This window comes from Acipenser ruthenus, chromosome 23 (assembly GCF_902713425.1).
Source record: "Acipenser ruthenus chromosome 23, fAciRut3.2 maternal haplotype, whole genome shotgun sequence".
NCBI lineage: Eukaryota > Metazoa > Chordata > Actinopteri > Acipenseriformes > Acipenseridae > Acipenser > Acipenser ruthenus.
The window spans coordinates 10,278,308-10,299,048 of NC_081211.1; the positions used below are offsets into that span (position 1 = coordinate 10,278,308).

The 20,741-nt window shown below is 33.8% G+C and overlaps 13 non-coding genes across 13 annotated transcripts; all 13 read right to left on the bottom strand.

Annotated features, from left to right (window-relative positions):
• Positions 1 to 292: 292 nt before the first annotated feature.
• trnac-gca (transfer RNA cysteine (anticodon GCA)) lies at positions 293 to 364 on the bottom strand. The gene has a single exon. It is a non-coding gene; the product is annotated as a tRNA-Cys (tRNA).
• Positions 365 to 1,927: 1,563 nt separating this feature from the next.
• trnac-gca (transfer RNA cysteine (anticodon GCA)) lies at positions 1,928 to 1,999 on the bottom strand. Its single transcript has one exon. It is a non-coding gene; the product is annotated as a tRNA-Cys (tRNA).
• Positions 2,000 to 3,562: 1,563 nt separating this feature from the next.
• Positions 3,563 to 3,634, bottom strand: trnac-gca (transfer RNA cysteine (anticodon GCA)). Its single transcript has one exon. It is a non-coding gene; the product is annotated as a tRNA-Cys (tRNA).
• Positions 3,635 to 5,216: 1,582 nt separating this feature from the next.
• trnac-gca (transfer RNA cysteine (anticodon GCA)) lies at positions 5,217 to 5,288 on the bottom strand. The gene has a single exon. It is a non-coding gene; the product is annotated as a tRNA-Cys (tRNA).
• A 1,551-nt stretch (positions 5,289 to 6,839) lies between these two features.
• On the bottom strand, positions 6,840 to 6,911 carry trnac-gca (transfer RNA cysteine (anticodon GCA)). Its single transcript has one exon. It is a non-coding gene; the product is annotated as a tRNA-Cys (tRNA).
• A 1,592-nt stretch (positions 6,912 to 8,503) lies between these two features.
• trnac-gca (transfer RNA cysteine (anticodon GCA)) lies at positions 8,504 to 8,575 on the bottom strand. Its single transcript has one exon. It is a non-coding gene; the product is annotated as a tRNA-Cys (tRNA).
• Positions 8,576 to 10,125: 1,550 nt separating this feature from the next.
• Positions 10,126 to 10,197, bottom strand: trnac-gca (transfer RNA cysteine (anticodon GCA)). The gene has a single exon. It is a non-coding gene; the product is annotated as a tRNA-Cys (tRNA).
• A 1,550-nt stretch (positions 10,198 to 11,747) lies between these two features.
• On the bottom strand, positions 11,748 to 11,819 carry trnac-gca (transfer RNA cysteine (anticodon GCA)). The gene has a single exon. It is a non-coding gene; the product is annotated as a tRNA-Cys (tRNA).
• A 1,569-nt stretch (positions 11,820 to 13,388) lies between these two features.
• On the bottom strand, positions 13,389 to 13,460 carry trnac-gca (transfer RNA cysteine (anticodon GCA)). The gene has a single exon. It is a non-coding gene; the product is annotated as a tRNA-Cys (tRNA).
• A 1,605-nt stretch (positions 13,461 to 15,065) lies between these two features.
• Positions 15,066 to 15,137, bottom strand: trnac-gca (transfer RNA cysteine (anticodon GCA)). The gene has a single exon. It is a non-coding gene; the product is annotated as a tRNA-Cys (tRNA).
• A 1,553-nt stretch (positions 15,138 to 16,690) lies between these two features.
• trnac-gca (transfer RNA cysteine (anticodon GCA)) lies at positions 16,691 to 16,762 on the bottom strand. The gene has a single exon. It is a non-coding gene; the product is annotated as a tRNA-Cys (tRNA).
• Positions 16,763 to 18,330: 1,568 nt separating this feature from the next.
• On the bottom strand, positions 18,331 to 18,402 carry trnac-gca (transfer RNA cysteine (anticodon GCA)). The gene has a single exon. It is a non-coding gene; the product is annotated as a tRNA-Cys (tRNA).
• Positions 18,403 to 19,964: 1,562 nt separating this feature from the next.
• trnac-gca (transfer RNA cysteine (anticodon GCA)) lies at positions 19,965 to 20,036 on the bottom strand. Its single transcript has one exon. It is a non-coding gene; the product is annotated as a tRNA-Cys (tRNA).
• Between the last annotated feature and the right edge of the window lie 705 nt (positions 20,037 to 20,741).

The window sequence follows — 20,741 nt, forward strand, 5'->3', positions numbered from 1 at the left end:
TTCACTGTTAACCGAAAGGTTTGTGCTTTGAGTTCAAACAGGAACTCTATTTTATATTAAACTGGCCAGCCAGATTGCCTTCCCAGGCGGCCTTCTCAAGAGAGGCCAAGCTTCTAATTTCTCCAGTTGTAAAGGGTGCGGTGGCCAAGTGGTAAGGTGTTTGGTCCCGTAACTTGAGGATCACGTCTTCAAACCCTGTCTGTAGCTTGTTGCTGTCTTTGAAACACTAATTTTTGCTTCTAGCTGAAATAAAAAATGTTAACGTGCATTTTGTATTTTAATTTAGAAAAAAAGGGGGCACTCGGATTTGAACCGGGGACCTCTTGATCTGCAGTCAAATGCTCTACCACTGAGCTATACCCCCGACTCACTAGCCTATTCCAGCTATGCCCTTTTCTGCCAAGCACAACCAACGGTGCCGAGCTGCAGTTTCAGAAATGCAACCTATCAATGGCTAGTTATTTTTTACCTTGTGTCCCGCAGCAATATTTTTCAACAAAACATTGAAGAAGTATTGTATAAGGTCCGTCAAGTAATAGAATAACACGTTGTTGTACATGTATCTCTTTGAAAACACTAAGCGAAATAGATAATAATCAGAAAATGCTTAACGTTTTTTATTTCAAGAAATTAAACTAAATACAAAATTTAGTGTTGAAAAAAAGAGAGAAGCTTTATGGTTTCTGAAGTACGTTCCCCAAAATGTTCTGAAAACAAGGACACCAAGTCCAAGATGCCACTGTAACACATTTTTGAGTGCAAGGGAAAATCGTATTTTTCTTGAATCGTACTTGTACTTGCTAGAACCAAAGTCATTGTATTTATCTTGCTCGACCGTATTATTACTTGTACTGTGATCCTTGAAATGTATTTTTGTTTACGACTGTAAGTCGCGCAGGATAAGGGCGGCTGCTAAGAAATAAATAAATACATAAATACATAAATAATAATAATAATAATAATAATAATAATAATAATAATAATAATAATAATAATAAAAAATAAATAAATAAATAAATAAACAAAAACACAGCGTTAAATTAGGGGACTGCAAAAATGAAATGCGAGTTAAAAGTAGGATCGGGAATGAACAAATTACGTAATTTGTCAGCTCTGTTTGAAATAAAATTAAGGGGACCAGAATTAGGCTCAGGCAAGATATGAAGGTAAAAACAAAGATTGTTTTGTAATTAAAAGCTTTTTCTGAGTTTAAATATGAAACAGAATCAGCTCAATTTGTTTAAAGGGACTTCTCGTGATTAAAAATAAAACCTGAAAACTTCAAGCCCTACTTGTGTGTGTGTTCGGATCTACTTTTTCCGCAATACTGGTAATATTTAATTTATGCAATATTTAATTTATGCAAACTGCAGTTACTGACAGGCTTGGTAATTGAGGCAATACTGAATCTTTCAGTTAATTCTTATGAAAAAATAAATAAAAAATTGGTGTATGCTACAGCCGGTAGATGGTGTCAAGTATTAAAAAAAAAAATACTATTTGCAAAATAGTATTTACTAATTTCTATTGATAATATATTTCTGGCAACCTATTTTATGTTTGTATTTTAAATACATTTGGAGACCACTGTTGTCTTTTTAAATATTTTCCGTGACTATGTTGCCATCCTTGGCGTTCACTGTTAACCGAAAGGTTTGTGCTTTGAGTTCAAACAGGAACTCTATTTTATATTAAACTGGCCAGCCAGATTGCCTTCCCAGGCGGCCTTCTCAAGAGAGGCCAAGCTTCTAATTTCTCCAGTTGTAAAGGGTGCGGTGGCCAAGTGGTAAGGTGTTTGGTCCCGTAACTTGAGGATCACGTCTTCAAACCCTGTCTGTAGCTTGTTGCTGTCTTTGAAACACTAATTTTTGCTTCTAGCTGAAATAAAAAATGTTAACGTGCATTTTGTATTTTAATTTAGAAAAAAAGGGGGCACTCGGATTTGAACCGGGGACCTCTTGATCTGCAGTCAAATGCTCTACCACTGAGCTATACCCCCGACTCACTAGCCTATTCCAGCTATGCCCTTTTCTGCCAAGCACAACCAACGGTGCCGAGCTGCAGTTTCAGAAATGCAACCTATCAATGGCTAGTTATTTTTTACCTTGTGTCCCGCAGCAATATTTTTCAACAAAACATTGAAGAAGTATTGTATAAGGTCCGTCAAGTAATAGAATAACACGTTGTTGTACATGTATCTCTTTGAAAACACTAAGCGAAATAGATAATAATCAGAAAATGCTTAACGTTTTTTATTTCAAGAAATTAAACTAAATACAAAATTTAGTGTTGAAAAAAAGAGAGAAGCTTTATGGTTTCTGAAGTACGTTCCCCAAAATGTTCTGAAAACAAGGACACCAAGTCCAAGATGCCACTGTAACACATTTTTGAGTGCAAGGGAAAATCGTATTTTTCTTGAATCGTACTTGTACTTGCTAGAACCAAAGTCATTGTATTTATCTTGCTCGACCGTATTATTACTTGTACTGTGATCCTTGAAATGTATTTTTGTTTACGACTGTAAGTCGCGCAGGATAAGGGCGGCTGCTAAGAAATAAATAAATACATAAATACATAAATAATAATAATAATAATAATAATAATAATAATAATAATAATAATAATAATAATAAAAAATAAATAAATAAATAAATAAACAAAAACACAGCGTTAAATTAGGGGACTGCAAAAATGAAATGCGAGTTAAAAGTAGGATCGGGAATGAACAAATTACGTAATTTGTCAGCTCTGTTTGAAATAAAATTAAGGGGACCAGAATTAGGCTCAGGCAAGATATGAAGGTAAAAACAAAGATTGTTTTGTAATTAAAAGCTTTTTCTGAGTTTAAATATGAAACAGAATCAGCTCAATTTGTTTAAAGGGACTTCTCGTGATTAAAAATAAAACCTGAAAACTTCAAGCCCTACTTGTGTGTGTGTTCGGATCTACTTTTTCCGCAATACTGGTAATATTTAATTTATGCAATATTTAATTTATGCAAACTGCAGTTACTGACAGGCTTGGTAATTGAGGCAATACTGAATCTTTCAGTTAATTCTTATGAAAAAATAAATAAAAAATTGGTGTATGCTACAGCCGGTAGATGGTGTCAAGTATTAAAAAAAAAAATACTATTTGCAAAATAGTATTTACTAATTTCTATTGATAATATATTTCTGGCAACCTATTTTATGTTTGTATTTTAAATACATTTGGAGACCACTGTTGTCTTTTTAAATATTTTCCGTGACTATGTTGCCATCCTTGGCGTTCACTGTTAACCGAAAGGTTTGTGCTTTGAGTTCAAACAGGAACTCTATTTTATATTAAACTGGCCAGCCAGATTGCCTTCCCAGGCGGCCTTCTCAAGAGAGGCCAAGCTTCTAATTTCTCCAGTTGTAAAGGGTGCGGTGGCCAAGTGGTAAGGTGTTTGGTCCCGTAACTTGAGGATCACGTCTTCAAACCCTGTCTGTAGCTTGTTGCTGTCTTTGAAACACTAATTTTTGCTTCTAGCTGAAATAAAAAATGTTAACGTGCATTTTGTATTTTAATTTAGAAAAAAAGGGGGCACTCGGATTTGAACCGGGGACCTCTTGATCTGCAGTCAAATGCTCTACCACTGAGCTATACCCCCGACTCACTAGCCTATTCCAGCTATGCCCTTTTCTGCCAAGCACAACCAACGGTGCCGAGCTGCAGTTTCAGAAATGCAACCTATCAATGGCTAGTTATTTTTTACCTTGTGTCCCGCAGCAATATTTTTCAACAAAACATTGAAGAAGTATTGTATAAGGTCCGTCAAGTAATAGAATAACACGTTGTTGTACATGTATCTCTTTGAAAACACTAAGCGAAATAGATAATAATCAGAAAATGCTTAACGTTTTTTATTTCAAGAAATTAAACTAAATACAAAATTTAGTGTTGAAAAAAAGAGAGAAGCTTTATGGTTTCTGAAGTACGTTCCCCAAAATGTTCTGAAAACAAGGACACCAAGTCCAAGATGCCACTGTAACACATTTTTGAGTGCAAGGGAAAATCGTATTTTTCTTGAATCGTACTTGTACTTGCTAGAACCAAAGTCATTGTATTTATCTTGCTCGACCGTATTATTACTTGTACTGTGATCCTTGAAATGTATTTTTGTTTACGACTGTAAGTCGCGCAGGATAAGGGCGGCTGCTAAGAAATAAATAAATACATAAATACATAAATACATAAATACATAAATAATAATAATAATAATAATAATAATAATAATAATAATAATAATAATAATAATAATAAAAAATAAATAAATAAATAAATAAACAAAAACACAGCGTTAAATTAGGGGACTGCAAAAATGAAATGCGAGTTAAAAGTAGGATCGGGAATGAACAAATTACGTAATTTGTCAGCTCTGTTTGAAATAAAATTAAGGGGACCAGAATTAGGCTCAGGCAAGATATGAAGGTAAAAACAAAGATTGTTTTGTAATTAAAAGCTTTTTCTGAGTTTAAATATGAAACAGAATCAGCTCAATTTGTTTAAAGGGACTTCTCGTGATTAAAAATAAAACCTGAAAACTTCAAGCCCTACTTGTGTGTGTGTTCGGATCTACTTTTTCCGCAATACTGGTAATATTTAATTTATGCAATATTTAATTTATGCAAACTGCAGTTACTGACAGGCTTGGTAATTGAGGCAATACTGAATCTTTCAGTTAATTCTTATGAAAAAATAAATAAAAAATTGGTGTATGCTACTGCCGGTAGATGGTGTCAAGTATTAAAAAAAAAAATACTATTTGCAAAATAGTATTTACTAATTTCTATTGATAATATATTTCTGGCAACCTATTTTATGTTTGTATTTTAAATACATTTGGAGACCACTGTTGTCTTTTTAAATATTTTCCGTGACTATGTTGCCATCCTTGGCGTTCACTGTTAACCGAAAGGTTTGTGCTTTGAGTTCAAACAGGAACTCTTTTTTATATTAAACTGGCCAGCCAGATTGCCTTCCCAGGCGGCCTTCTCAAGAGAGGCCAAGCTTCTAATTTCTCCAGTTGTAAAGGGTGCGGTGGCCAAGTGGTAAGGTGTTTGGTCCCGTAACTTGAGGATCACGTCTTCAAACCCTGTCTGTAGCTCGTTGCTGTCTTTGAAACACTAATTTTTGCTTCTAGCTGAAATAAAAAATGTTAACGTGCATTTTGTATTTTAATTTAGAAAAAAAGGGGGCACTCGGATTTGAACCGGGGACCTCTTGATCTGCAGTCAAATGCTCTACCACTGAGCTATACCCCCGACTCACTAGCCTATTCCAGCTATGCCCTTTTCTGCCAAGCACAACCAACGGTGCCGAGCTGCAGTTTCAGAAATGCAACCTATCAATGGCTAGTTATTTTTTACCTTGTGTCCCGCAGCAATATTTTTCAACAACACATTCAAGAAGTATTGTAAGGTCTTGTAAGGTCCGTCAAGTAATAGAATAACACGTTGTTGTACATGTATCTCTTTGAAAACACTAAGCGAAATAGATAATAATCAGAAAATGCTTAACGTTTTTTATTTCAAGAAATTAAACTAAATACAAAATTTAGTGTTGAAAAAAAGAGAGAAGCTTTATGGTTTCTGAAGTACGTTCCCCAAAATGTTCTGAAAACAAGGACACCAAGTCCAAGATGCCACTGTAACACATTTTTGAGTGCAAGGGAAAATCGTATTTTTCTTGAATCGTACTTGTACTTGCTAGAACCAAAGTCATTGTATTTATCTTGCTCGACCGTATTATTACTTGTACTGTGATCCTTGAAATGTATTTTTGTTTACGACTGTAAGTCGCGCAGGATAAGGGCGGCTGCTAAGAAATAAATAAATACATAAATACATAAATACATAAATAATAATAATAATAATAATAATAATAATAATAATAAATAAATAAATAAATAAATAAACAAAAACACAGCGTTAAATTAGGGGACTGCAAAAATGAAATGCGAGTTAAAAGTAGGATCGGGAATGAACAAATTACGTAATTTGTCAGCTCTGTTTGAAATAAAATTAAGGGGACCAGAATTAGGCTCAGGCAAGATATGAAGGTAAAAACAAAGATTGTTTTGTAATTAAAAGCTTTTTCTGAGTTTAAATATGAAACAGAATCAGCTCAATTTGTTTAAAGGGACTTCTCGTGATTAAAAATAAAACCTGAAAACTTCAAGCCCTACTTGTGTGTGTGTTCGGATCTACTTTTTCCGCAATACTGGTAATATTTAATTTATGCAATATTTAATTTATGCAAACTGCAGTTACTGACAGGCTTGGTAATTGAGGCAATACTGAATCTTTCAGTTAATTCTTATGAAAAAATAAATAAAAAATTGGTGTATGCTACTGCCGGTAGATGGTGTCAAGTATTAAAAAAAAAAAATACTATTTGCAAAATAGTATTTACTAATTTCTATTGATAATATATTTCTGGCAACCTATTTTATGTTTGTATTTTAAATACATTTGGAGACCACTGTTGTCTTTTTAAATGACTATGTTGCCATCCTTGGTGTTCACTGTTAACCGAAAGGTTTGTGGTTTGAGCTCAAACAGGAACTCTTTTTTATATTAAACTGGCCAGCCAGATTGCCTTCCCAGGCGGCCTTCTCAAGAGAGGCCAAGCTTCTAATTTCTCCAGTTGTAAAGGGTGCGGTGGCCAAGTGGTAAGGTGTTTGGTCCCGTAACTTGAGGATCACGTCTTCAAACCCTGTCTGTAGCTCGTTGCTGTCTTTGAAACACTAATTTTTGCTTCTAGCTGAAATAAAAAATGTTAACGTGCATTTTGTATTTTAATTTAGAAAAAAAAGGGGGCACTCGGATTTGAACCGGGGACCTCTTGATCTGCAGTCAAATGCTCTACCACTGAGCTATACCCCCGACTCACTAGCCTATTCCAGCTATGCCCTTTTCTGCCAAGCACAACCAACGGTGCCGAGCTGCAGTTTCAGAAATGCAACCTATCAATGGCTAGTTATTTTTTACCTTGTGTCCCGCAGCAATATTTTTCAACAAAACATTGAAGAAGTATTGTATAAGGTCCGTCAAGTAATAGAATAACACGTTGTTGTACATGTATCTCTTTGAAAACACTAAGCGAAATAGATAATAATCAGAAAATGCTTAACGTTTTTTATTTCAAGAAATTAAACTAAATACAAAATTTAGTGTTGAAAAAAAGAGAGAAGCTTTATGGTTTCTGAAGTACGTTCCCCAAAATGTTCTGAAAACAAGGACACCAAGTCCAAGATGCCACTGTAACACATTTTTGAGTGCAAGGGAAAATCGTATTTTTCTTGAATCGTACTTGTACTTGCTAGAACCAAAGTCATTGTATTTATCTTGCTCGACCGTATTATTACTTGTACTGTGATCCTTGAAATGTATTTTTGTTTACGACTGTAAGTCGCGCAGGATAAGGGCGGCTGCTAATAAATAAATAAATACATAAATACATAAATACATAAATAATAATAATAATAATAATAATAATAATAATAATAATAATAATAATAATAATAATAATAATAATAATAATAATAATAAATAAATAAATAAATAAATAAACAAAAACACAGCGTTAAATTAGGGGACTGCAAAAATGAAATGCGAGTTAAAAGTAGGATCGGGAATGAACAAATTACGTAATTTGTCAGCTCTGTTTGAAATAAAATTAAGGGGACCAGAATTAGGCTCAGGCAAGATATGAAGGTAAAAACAAAGATTGTTTTGTAATTAAAAGCTTTTTCTGAGTTTAAATATGAAACAGAATCAGCTCAATTTGTTTAAAGGGACTTCTCGTGATTAAAAATAAAACCTGAAAACTTCAAGCCCTACTTGTGTGTGTGTTCGGATCTACTTTTTCCGCAATACTGGTAATATTTAATTTATGCAATATTTAATTTATGCAAACTGCAGTTACTGACAGGCTTGGTAATTGAGGCAATACTGAATCTTTCAGTTAATTCTTATGAAAAAATAAATAAAAAATTGGTGTATGCTACTGCCGGTAGATGGTGTCAAGTATTAAAAAAAAAAATACTATTTGCAAAATAGTATTTACTAATTTCTATTGATAATATATTTCTGGCAACCTATTTTATGTTTGTATTTTAAATACATTTGGAGACCACTGTTGTCTTTTTAAATATTTTCCGTGACTATGTTGCCATCCTTGGCGTTCACTGTTAACCGAAAGGTTTGTGCTTTGAGTTCAAACAGGAACTCTTTTTTATATTAAACTGGCCAGCCAGATTGCCTTCCCAGGCGGCCTTCTCAAGAGAGGCCAAGCTTCTAATTTCTCCAGTTGTAAAGGGTGCGGTGGCCAAGTGGTAAGGTGTTTGGTCCCGTAACTTGAGGATCACGTCTTCAAACCCTGTCTGTAGCTCGTTGCTGTCTTTGAAACACTAATTTTTGCTTCTAGCTGAAATAAAAAATGTTAACGTGCATTTTGTATTTTAATTTAGAAAAAAAGGGGGCACTCGGATTTGAACCGGGGACCTCTTGATCTGCAGTCAAATGCTCTACCACTGAGCTATACCCCCGACTCACTAGCCTATTCCAGCTATGCCCTTTTCTGCCAAGCACAACCAACGGTGCCGAGCTGCAGTTTCAGAAATGCAACCTATCAATGGCTAGTTATTTTTTACCTTGTGTCCCGCAGCAATATTTTTCAACAACACATTCAAGAAGTATTGTAAGGTCTTGTAAGGTCCGTCAAGTAATAGAATAACACGTTGTTGTACATGTATCTCTTTGAAAACACTAAGCGAAATAGATAATAATCAGAAAATGCTTAACGTTTTTTATTTCAAGAAATTAAACTAAATACAAAATTTAGTGTTGAAAAAAAGAGAGAAGCTTTATGGTTTCTGAAGTACGTTCCCCAAAATGTTCTGAAAACAAGGACACCAAGTCCAAGATGCCACTGTAACACATTTTTGAGTGCAAGGGAAAATCGTATTTTTCTTGAATCGTACTTGTACTTGCTAGAACCAAAGTCATTGTATTTATCTTGCTCGACCGTATTATTACTTGTACTGTGATCCTTGAAATGTATTTTTGTTTACGACTGTAAGTCGCGCAGGATAAGGGCGGCTGCTAAGAAATAAATAAATACATAAATACATAAATACATAAATAATAATAATAATAATAATAATAATAATAATAATAAATAAATAAATAAATAAATAAACAAAAACACAGCGTTAAATTAGGGGACTGCAAAAATGAAATGCGAGTTAAAAGTAGGATCGGGAATGAACAAATTACGTAATTTGTCAGCTCTGTTTGAAATAAAATTAAGGGGACCAGAATTAGGCTCAGGCAAGATATGAAGGTAAAAACAAAGATTGTTTTGTAATTAAAAGCTTTTTCTGAGTTTAAATATGAAACAGAATCAGCTCAATTTGTTTAAAGGGACTTCTCGTGATTAAAAATAAAACCTGAAAACTTCAAGCCCTACTTGTGTGTGTGTTCGGATCTACTTTTTCCGCAATACTGGTAATATTTAATTTATGCAATATTTAATTTATGCAAACTGCAGTTACTGACAGGCTTGGTAATTGAGGCAATACTGAATCTTTCAGTTAATTCTTATGAAAAAATAAATAAAAAATTGGTGTATGCTACTGCCGGTAGATGGTGTCAAGTATTAAAAAAAAAAAATACTATTTGCAAAATAGTATTTACTAATTTCTATTGATAATATATTTCTGGCAACCTATTTTATGTTTGTATTTTAAATACATTTGGAGACCACTGTTGTCTTTTTAAATGACTATGTTGCCATCCTTGGTGTTCACTGTTAACCGAAAGGTTTGTGGTTTGAGCTCAAACAGGAACTCTTTTTTATATTAAACTGGCCAGCCAGATTGCCTTCCCAGGCGGCCTTCTCAAGAGAGGCCAAGCTTCTAATTTCTCCAGTTGTAAAGGGTGCGGTGGCCAAGTGGTAAGGTGTTTGGTCCCGTAACTTGAGGATCACGTCTTCAAACCCTGTCTGTAGCTCGTTGCTGTCTTTGAAACACTAATTTTTGCTTCTAGCTGAAATAAAAAATGTTAACGTGCATTTTGTATTTTAATTTAGAAAAAAAGGGGGCACTCGGATTTGAACCGGGGACCTCTTGATCTGCAGTCAAATGCTCTACCACTGAGCTATACCCCCGACTCACTAGCCTATTCCAGCTATGCCCTTTTCTGCCAAGCACAACCAACGGTGCCGAGCTGCAGTTTCAGAAATGCAACCTATCAATGGCTAGTTATTTTTTACCTTGTGTCCCGCAGCAATATTTTTCAACAAAACATTCAAGAAGTATTGTATAAGGTCCGTCAAGTAATAGAATAACACGTTGTTGTACATGTATCTCTTTGAAAACACTAAGCGAAATAGATAATAATCAGAAAATGCTTAACGTTTTTTATTTCAAGAAATTAAACTAAATACAAAATTTAGTGTTGAAAAAAAGAGAGAAGCTTTATGGTTTCTGAAGTACGTTCCCCAAAATGTTCTGAAAACAAGGACACCAAGTCCAAGATGCCACTGTAACACATTTTTGAGTGCAAGGGAAAATCGTATTTTTCTTGAATCGTACTTGTACTTGCTAGAACCAAAGTCATTGTATTTATCTTGCTCGACCGTATTATTACTTGTACTGTGATCCTTGAAATGTATTTTTGTTTACGACTGTAAGTCGCGCAGGATAAGGGCGGCTGCTAAGAAATAAATAAATACATAAATACATAAATACATAAATAATAATAATAATAATAATAATAATAATAATAATAAATAAATAAATAAATAAATAAACAAAAACACAGCGTTAAATTAGGGGACTGCAAAAATGAAATGCGAGTTAAAAGTAGGATCGGGAATGAACAAATTACGTAATTTGTCAGCTCTGTTTGAAATAAAATTAAGGGGACCAGAATTAGGCTCAGGCAAGATATGAAGGTAAAAACAAAGATTGTTTTGTAATTAAAAGCTTTTTCTGAGTTTAAATATGAAACAGAATCAGCTCAATTTGTTTAAAGGGACTTCTCGTGATTAAAAATAAAACCTGAAAACTTCAAGCCCTACTTGTGTGTGTGTTCGGATCTACTTTTTCCGCAATACTGGTAATATTTAATTTATGCAATATTTAATTTATGCAAACTGCAGTTACTGACAGGCTTGGTAATTGAGGCAATACTGAATCTTTCAGTTAATTCTTATGAAAAAATAAATAAAAAATTGGTGTATGCTACAGCCGGTAGATGGTGTCAAGTATTAAAAAAAAAAATACTATTTGCAAAATAGTATTTACTAATTTCTATTGATAATATATTTCTGGCAACCTATTTTATGTTTGTATTTTAAATACATTTGGAGACCACTGTTGTCTTTTTAAATATTTTCCGTGACTATGTTGCCATCCTTGGCGTTCACTGTTAACCGAAAGGTTTGTGCTTTGAGTTCAAACAGGAACTCTATTTTATATTAAACTGGCCAGCCAGATTGCCTTCCCAGGCGGCCTTCTCAAGAGAGGCCAAGCTTCTAATTTCTCCAGTTGTAAAGGGTGCGGTGGCCAAGTGGTAAGGTGTTTGGTCCCGTAACTTGAGGATCACGTCTTCAAACCCTGTCTGTAGCTTGTTGCTGTCTTTGAAACACTAATTTTTGCTTCTAGCTGAAATAAAAAATGTTAACGTGCATTTTGTATTTTAATTTAGAAAAAAAGGGGGCACTCGGATTTGAACCGGGGACCTCTTGATCTGCAGTCAAATGCTCTACCACTGAGCTATACCCCCGACTCACTAGCCTATTCCAGCTATGCCCTTTTCTGCCAAGCACAACCAACGGTGCCGAGCTGCAGTTTCAGAAATGCAACCTATCAATGGCTAGTTATTTTTTACCTTGTGTCCCGCAGCAATATTTTTCAACAAAACATTGAAGAAGTATTGTATAAGGTCCGTCAAGTAATAGAATAACACGTTGTTATACATGTATCTCTTTGAAAACACTAAGCGAAATAGATAATAATCAGAAAATGCTTAACGTTTTTTATTTCAAGAAATTAAACTAAATACAAAATTTAGTGTTGAAAAAAAGAGAGAAGCTTTATGGTTTCTGAAGTACGTTCCCCAAAATGTTCTGAAAACAAGGACACCAAGTCCAAGATGCCACTGTAACACATTTTTGAGTGCAAGGGAAAATCGTATTTTTCTTGAATCGTACTTGTACTTGCTAGAACCAAAGTCATTGTATTTATCTTGCTCGACCGTATTATTACTTGTACTGTGATCCTTGAAATGTATTTTTGTTTACGACTGTAAGTCGCGCAGGATAAGGGCGGCTGCTAAGAAATAAATAAATACATAAATACATAAATAATAATAATAATAATAATAATAATAATAATAATAATAATAATAATAATAATAATAATAAAAAATAAATAAATAAATAAATAAACAAAAACACAGCGTTAAATTAGGGGACTGCAAAAATGAAATGCGAGTTAAAAGTAGGATCGGGAATGAACAAATTACGTAATTTGTCAGCTCTGTTTGAAATAAAATTAAGGGGACCAGAATTAGGCTCAGGCAAGATATGAAGATAAAAACAAAGATTGTTTTGTAATTAAAAGCTTTTTCTGAGTTTAAATATGAAACAGAATCAGCTCAATTTGTTTAAAGGGACTTCTCGTGATTAAAAATAAAACCTGAAAACTTCAAGCCCTACTTGTGTGTGTGTTCGGATCTACTTTTTCCGCAATACTGGTAATATTTAATTTATGCAATATTTAATTTATGCAAACTGCAGTTACTGACAGGCTTGGTAATTGAGGCAATACTGAATCTTTCAGTTAATTCTTATGAAAAAATAAATAAAAAATTGGTGTATGCTACAGCCGGTAGATGGTGTCAAGTATTAAAAAAAAAAATACTATTTGCAAAATAGTATTTACTAATTTCTATTGATAATATATTTCTGGCAACCTATTTTATGTTTGTATTTTAAATACATTTGGAGACCACTGTTGTCTTTTTAAATATTTTCCGTGACTATGTTGCCATCCTTGGCGTTCACTGTTAACCGAAAGGTTTGTGCTTTGAGTTCAAACAGGAACTCTATTTTATATTAAACTGGCCAGCCAGATTGCCTTCCCAGGCGGCCTTCTCAAGAGAGGCCAAGCTTCTAATTTCTCCAGTTGTAAAGGGTGCGGTGGCCAAGTGGTAAGGTGTTTGGTCCCGTAACTTGAGGATCACGTCTTCAAACCCTGTCTGTAGCTTGTTGCTGTCTTTGAAACACTAATTTTTGCTTCTAGCTGAAATAAAAAATGTTAACGTGCATTTTGTATTTTAATTTAGAAAAAAAGGGGGCACTCGGATTTGAACCGGGGACCTCTTGATCTGCAGTCAAATGCTCTACCACTGAGCTATACCCCCGACTCACTAGCCTATTCCAGCTATGCCCTTTTCTGCCAAGCACAACCAACGGTGCCGAGCTGCAGTTTCAGAAATGCAACCTATCAATGGCTAGTTATTTTTTACCTTGTGTCCCGCAGCAATATTTTTCAACAAAACATTGAAGAAGTATTGTATAAGGTCCGTCAAGTAATAGAATAACACGTTGTTGTACATGTATCTCTTTGAAAACACTAAGCGAAATAGATAATAATCAGAAAATGCTTAACGTTTTTTATTTCAAGAAATTAAACTAAATACAAAATTTAGTGTTGAAAAAAAGAGAGAAGCTTTATGGTTTCTGAAGTACGTTCCCCAAAATGTTCTGAAAACAAGGACACCAAGTCCAAGATGCCACTGTAACACATTTTTGAGTGCAAGGGAAAATCGTATTTTTCTTGAATCGTACTTGTACTTGCTAGAACCAAAGTCATTGTATTTATCTTGCTCGACCGTATTATTACTTGTACTGTGATCCTTGAAATGTATTTTTGTTTACGACTGTAAGTCGCGCAGGATAAGGGCGGCTGCTAAGAAATAAATAAATACATAAATACATAAATACATAAATACATAATAATAATAATAATAATAATAATAATAATAATAATAATAATAATAATAATAATAATAATAATAATAATAATAATAATAATAATAAATAAATAAATAAATAAATAAACAAAAACACAGCGTTAAATTAGGGGACTGCAAAAATGAAATGCGAGTTAAAAGTAGGATCGAGAATGAACAAATTACGTAATTTGTCAGCTCTGTTTGAAATAAAATTAAGGGGACCAGAATTAGGCTCAGGCAAGATATGAAGGTAAAAACAAAGATTGTTTTGTAATTAAAAGCTTTTTCTGAGTTTAAATATGAAACAGAATCAGCTCAATTTGTTTAAAGGGACTTCTCGTGATTAAAAATAAAACCTGAAAACTTCAAGCCCTACTTGTGTGTGTGTTCGGATCTACTTTTTCCGCAATACTGGTAATATTTAATTTATGCAATATTTAATTTATGCAAACTGCAGTTACTGACAGGCTTGGTAATTGAGGCAATACTGAATCTTTCAGTTAATTCTTATGAAAAAATAAATAAAAAATTGGTGTATGCTACTGCCGGTAGATGGTGTCAAGTATTAAAAAAAAAAATACTATTTGCAAAATAGTATTTACTAATTTCTATTGATAATATATTTCTGGCAACCTATTTTATGTTTGTATTTTAAATACATTTGGAGACCACTGTTGTCTTTTTAAATATTTTCCGTGACTATGTTGCCATCCTTGGCGTTCACTGTTAACCGAAAGGTTTGTGCTTTGAGTTCAAACAGGAACTCTTTTTTATATTAAACTGGCCAGCCAGATTGCCTTCCCAGGCGGCCTTCTCAAGAGAGGCCAAGCTTCTAATTTCTCCAGTTGTAAAGGGTGCGGTGGCCAAGTGGTAAGGTGTTTGGTCCCGTAACTTGAGGATCACGTCTTCAAACCCTGTCTGTAGCTCGTTGCTGTCTTTGAAACACTAATTTTTGCTTCTAGCTGAAATAAAAAATGTTAACGTGCATTTTGTATTTTAATTTAGAAAAAAAGGGGGCACTCGGATTTGAACCGGGGACCTCTTGATCTGCAGTCAAATGCTCTACCACTGAGCTATACCCCCGACTCACTAGCCTATTCCAGCTATGCCCTTTTCTGCCAAGCACAACCAACGGTGCCGAGCTGCAGTTTCAGAAATGCAACCTATCAATGGCTAGTTATTTTTTACCTTGTGTCCCGCAGCAATATTTTTCAACAACACATTCAAGAAGTATTGTAAGGTCTTGTAAGGTCCGTCAAGTAATAGAATAACACGTTGTTGTACATGTATCTCTTTGAAAACACTAAGCGAAATAGATAATAATCAGAAAATGCTTAACGTTTTTTATTTCAAGAAATTAAACTAAATACAAAATTTAGTGTTGAAAAAAAGAGAGAAGCTTTATGGTTTCTGAAGTACGTTCCCCAAAATGTTCTGAAAACAAGGACACCAAGTCCAAGATGCCACTGTAACACATTTTTGAGTGCAAGGGAAAATCGTATTTTTCTTGAATCGTACTTGTACTTGCTAGAACCAAAGTCATTGTATTTATCTTGCTCGACCGTATTATTACTTGTACTGTGATCCTTGAAATGTATTTTTGTTTACGACTGTAAGTCGCGCAGGATAAGGGCGGCTGCTAAGAAATAAATAAATACATAAATACATAAATACATAAATAATAATAATAATAATAATAATAATAATAATAATAATAAATAAATAAATAAATAAATAAACAAAAACACAGCGTTAAATTAGGGGACTGCAAAAATGAAATGCGAGTTAAAAGTAGGATCGGGAATGAACAAATTACGTAATTTGTCAGCTCTGTTTGAAATAAAATTAAGGGGACCAGAATTAGGCTCAGGCAAGATATGAAGGTAAAAACAAAGATTGTTTTGTAATTAAAAGCTTTTTCTGAGTTTAAATATGAAACAGAATCAGCTCAATTTGTTTAAAGGGACTTCTCGTGATTAAAAATAAAACCTGAAAACTTCAAGCCCTACTTGTGTGTGTGTTCGGATCTACTTTTTCCGCAATACTGGTAATATTTAATTTATGCAATATTTAATTTATGCAAACTGCAGTTACTGACAGGCTTGGTAATTGAGGCAATACTGAATCTTTCAGTTAATTCTTATGAAAAAATAAATAAAAAATTGGTGTATGCTACTGCCGGTAGATGGTGTCAAGTATTAAAAAAAAAAAATACTATTTGCAAAATAGTATTTACTAATTTCTATTGATAATATATTTCTGGCAACCTATTTTATGTTTGTATTTTAAATACATTTGGAGACCACTGTTGTCTTTTTAAATGACTATGTTGCCATCCTTGGTGTTCACTGTTAACCGAAAGGTTTGTGGTTTGAGCTCAAACAGGAACTCTTTTTTATATTAAACTGGCCAGCCAGATTGCCTTCCCAGGCGGCCTTCTCAAGAGAGGCCAAGCTTCTAATTTCTCCAGTTGTAAAGGGTGCGGTGGCCAAGTGGTAAGGTGTTTGGTCCCGTAACTTGAGGATCACGTCTTCAAACCCTGTCTGTAGCTCGTTGCTGTCTTTGAAACACTAATTTTTGCTTCTAGCTGAAATAAAAAATGTTAACGTGCATTTTGTATTTTAATTTAGAAAAAAAGGGGGCACTCGGATTTGAACCGGGGACCTCTTGATCTGCAGTCAAATGCTCTACCACTGAGCTATACCCCCGACTCACTAGCCTATTCCAGCTATGCCCTTTTCTGCCAAGCACAACCAACGGTGCCGAGCTGCAGTTTCAGAAATGCAACCTATCAATGGCTAGTTATTTTTTACCTTGTGTCCCGCAGCAATATTTTTCAACAAAACATTCAAGAAGTATTGTATAAGGTCCGTCAAGTAATAGAATAACACGTTGTTGTACATGTATCTCTTTGAAAACACTAAGCGAAATAGATAATAATCAGAAAATGCTTAACGTTTTTTATTTCAAGAAATTAAACTAAATACAAAATTTAGTGTTGAAAAAAAGAGAGAAGCTTTATGGTTTCTGAAGTACGTTCCCCAAAATGTTCTGAAAACAAGGACACCAAGTCCAAGATGCCACTGTAACACATTTTTGAGTGCAAGGGAAAATCGTATTTTTCTTGAATCGTACTTGTACTTGCTAGAACCAAAGTCATTGTATTTATCTTGCTCGACCGTATTATTACTTGTACTGTGATCCTTGAAATGTATTTTTGTTTACGACTGTAAGTCGCGCAGGATAAGGGCGGCTGCTAAGAAATAAATAAATACATAAATACATAAATACATAAATAATAATAATAATAATAATAATAATAATAATAATAATAATAATAATAATAATAATAAATAAATAAATAAATAAATAAACAAAAACACAGCGTTAAATTAGGGGACTGCAAAAATGAAATGCGAGTTAAAAGTAGGATCGGGAATGAACAAATTACGTAATTTGTCAGCTCTGTTTGAAATAAAATTAAGGGGACCAGAATTAGGCTCAGGCAAGATATGAAGGTAAAAACAAAGATTGTTTTGTAATTAAAAGCTTTTTCTGAGTTTAAATATGAAACAGAATCAGCTCAATTTGTTTAAAGGGACTTCTCGTGATTAAAAATAAAACCTGAAAACTTCAAGCCCTACTTGTGTGTGTGTTCGGATCTACTTTTTCCGCAATACTGGTAATATTTAATTTATGCAATATTTAATTTATGCAAACTGCAGTTACTGACAGGCTTGGTAATTGAGGCAATACTGAATCTTTCAGTTAATTCTTATGAAAAAATAAATAAAAAATTGGTGTATGCTACAGCCGGTAGATGGTGTCAAGTATTAAAAAAAATACTATTTGCAAAATAGTATTTACTAATTTCTATTGATAATATATTTCTGGCAACCTATTTTATGTTTGTATTTTAAATACATTTGGAGACCACTATTGTCTTTTTAAATATTTTCCGTGACTATGTTGCCATCCTTGGCGTTCACTGTTAACCGAAAGGTTTGTGGTTTGAGCACAAACAGGAACTCTTTTTTATATTAAACTGGCCAGCCAGATTGCCTTCCCATGCGGACTTCTCAAGAGAGGCCAAGCTTCTAATTTCTCCACTTGTAAAGGGTGCGGTGGCCAAGTGGTAAGGTGTTTGGTCTCGTAACTTGAGGATCATGTCTTCAAACCCTGTCTGTAGCTTGTTGCTGTCTTTGAAACACTAATTTTTGCTTCTAGCTGAAATAAAAAATGTTAACGTGCATTTTGTATTTTAATTTAGAAAAAAAGGGGGCACTCGGATTTGAACCGGGGACCTCTTGATCTGCAGTCAAATGCTCTACCACTGAGCTATACCCCCGACTCACTAGCCTATTCCAGCTATGCCCTTTTCTGCCAAGCACAACCAACGGTGCCGAGCTGCAGTTTCAGAAATGCAACCTATCAATGGCTAGTTATTTTTTACCTTGTGTCCCGCAGCAATATTTTTCAACAACACATTCAAGAAGTATTGTATAAGGTCCGTCAAGTAATAGAATAACACGTTGTTGTACATGTATCTCTTTGAAAACACTAAGCGAAATAGATAATAATCAGAAAATGCTTAACGTTTTTTATTTCAAGAAATTAAACTAAATACAAAATTTAGTGTTGAAAAAAAGAGAGAAGCTTTATGGTTTCTGAAGTACGTTCCCCAAAATGTTCTGAAAACAAGGACACCAAGTCCAAGATGCCACTGTAACACATTTTTGAGTGCAAGGGAAAATCGTATTTTTCTTGAATCGTACTTGTACTTGCTAGAACCAAAGTCATTGTATTTATCTTGCTCGACCGTATTATTACTTGTACTGTGATCCTTGAAATGTATTTTTGTTTACGACTGTAAGTCGCGCAGGATAAGGGCGGCTGCTAAGAAATAAATAAATACATAAATACATAAATACATAAATAATAATAATAATAATAATAATAATAATAATAATAATAATAATAATAATAATAATAAATAAATAAATAAATAAATAAACAAAAACACAGCGTTAAATTAGGGGACTGCAAAAATGAAATGCGAGTTAAAAGTAGGATCGGGAATGAACAAATTACGTAATTTGTCAGCTCTGTTTGAAATAAAATTAAGGGGACCAGAATTAGGCTCAGGCAAGATATGAAGGTAAAAACAAAGATTGTTTTGTAATTAAAAGCTTTTTCTGAGTTTAAATATGAAACAGAATCAGCTCAATTTGTTTAAAGGGACTTCTCGTGATTAAAAATAAAACCTGAAAACTTCAAGCCCTACTTGTGTGTGTGTTCGGATCTACTTTTTCCGCAATACTGGTAATATTTAATTTATGCAATATTTAATTTATGCAAACTGCAGTTACTGACAGGCTTGGTAATTGAGGCAATACTGAATCTTTCAGTTAATTCTTATGAAAAAATAAATAAAAAATTGGTGTATGCTACAGCCGGTAGATGGTGTCAAGTATTAAAAAAAAAAATACTATTTGCAAAATAGTATTTACTAATTTCTATTGATAATATATTTCTGGCAACCTATTTTATGTTTGTATTTTAAATACATTTGGAGACCACTGTTGTCTTTTTAAATGACTATGTTGCCATCCTTGGTGTTCACTGTTAACCGAAAGGTTTGTGGTTTGAGCTCAAACAGGAACTCTTTTTTATATTAAACTGGCCAGCCAGATTGCCTTCCCAGGCGGCCTTCTCAAGAGAGGCCAAGCTTCTAATTTCTCCAGTTGTAAAGGGTGCGGTGGCCAAGTGGTAAGGTGTTTGGTCCCGTAACTTGAGGATCACGTCTTCAAACCCTGTCTGTAGCTCGTTGCTGTCTTTGAAACACTAATTTTTGCTTCTAGCTGAAATAAAAAATGTTAACGTGCATTTTGTATTTTAATTTAGAAAAAAAGGGGGCACTCGGATTTGAACCGGGGACCTCTTGATCTGCAGTCAAATGCTCTACCACTGAGCTATACCCCCGACTCACTAGCCTATTCCAGCTATGCCCTTTTCTGCCAAGCACAACCAACGGTGCCGAGCTGCAGTTTCAGAAATGCAACCTATCAATGGCTAGTTATTTTTTACCTTGTGTCCCGCAGCAATATTTTTCAACAAAACATTCAAGAAGTATTGTATAAGGTCCGTCAAGTAATAGAATAACACGTTGTTGTACATGTATCTCTTTGAAAACACTAAGCGAAATAGATAATAATCAGAAAATGCTTAACGTTTTTTATTTCAAGAAATTAAACTAAATACAAAATTTAGTGTTGAAAAAAAGAGAGAAGCTTTATGGTTTCTGAAGTACGTTCCCCAAAATGTTCTGAAAACAAGGACACCAAGTCCAAGATGCCACTGTAACACATTTTTGAGTGCAAGGGAAAATCGTATTTTTCTTGAATCGTACTTGTACTTGCTAGAACCAAAGTCATTGTATTTATCTTGCTCGACCGTATTATTACTTGTACTGTGATCCTTGAAATGTATTTTTGTTTACGACTGTAAGTCGCGCAGGATAAGGGCGGCTGCTAAGAAATAAATAAATACATAAATACATAAATACATAAATACATAAATAATAATAATAATAATAATAATAATAATAATAATAATAATAATAATAATAATAATAATAATAATAATAATAATAATAAATAAATAAATAAATAAATAAACAAAAACACA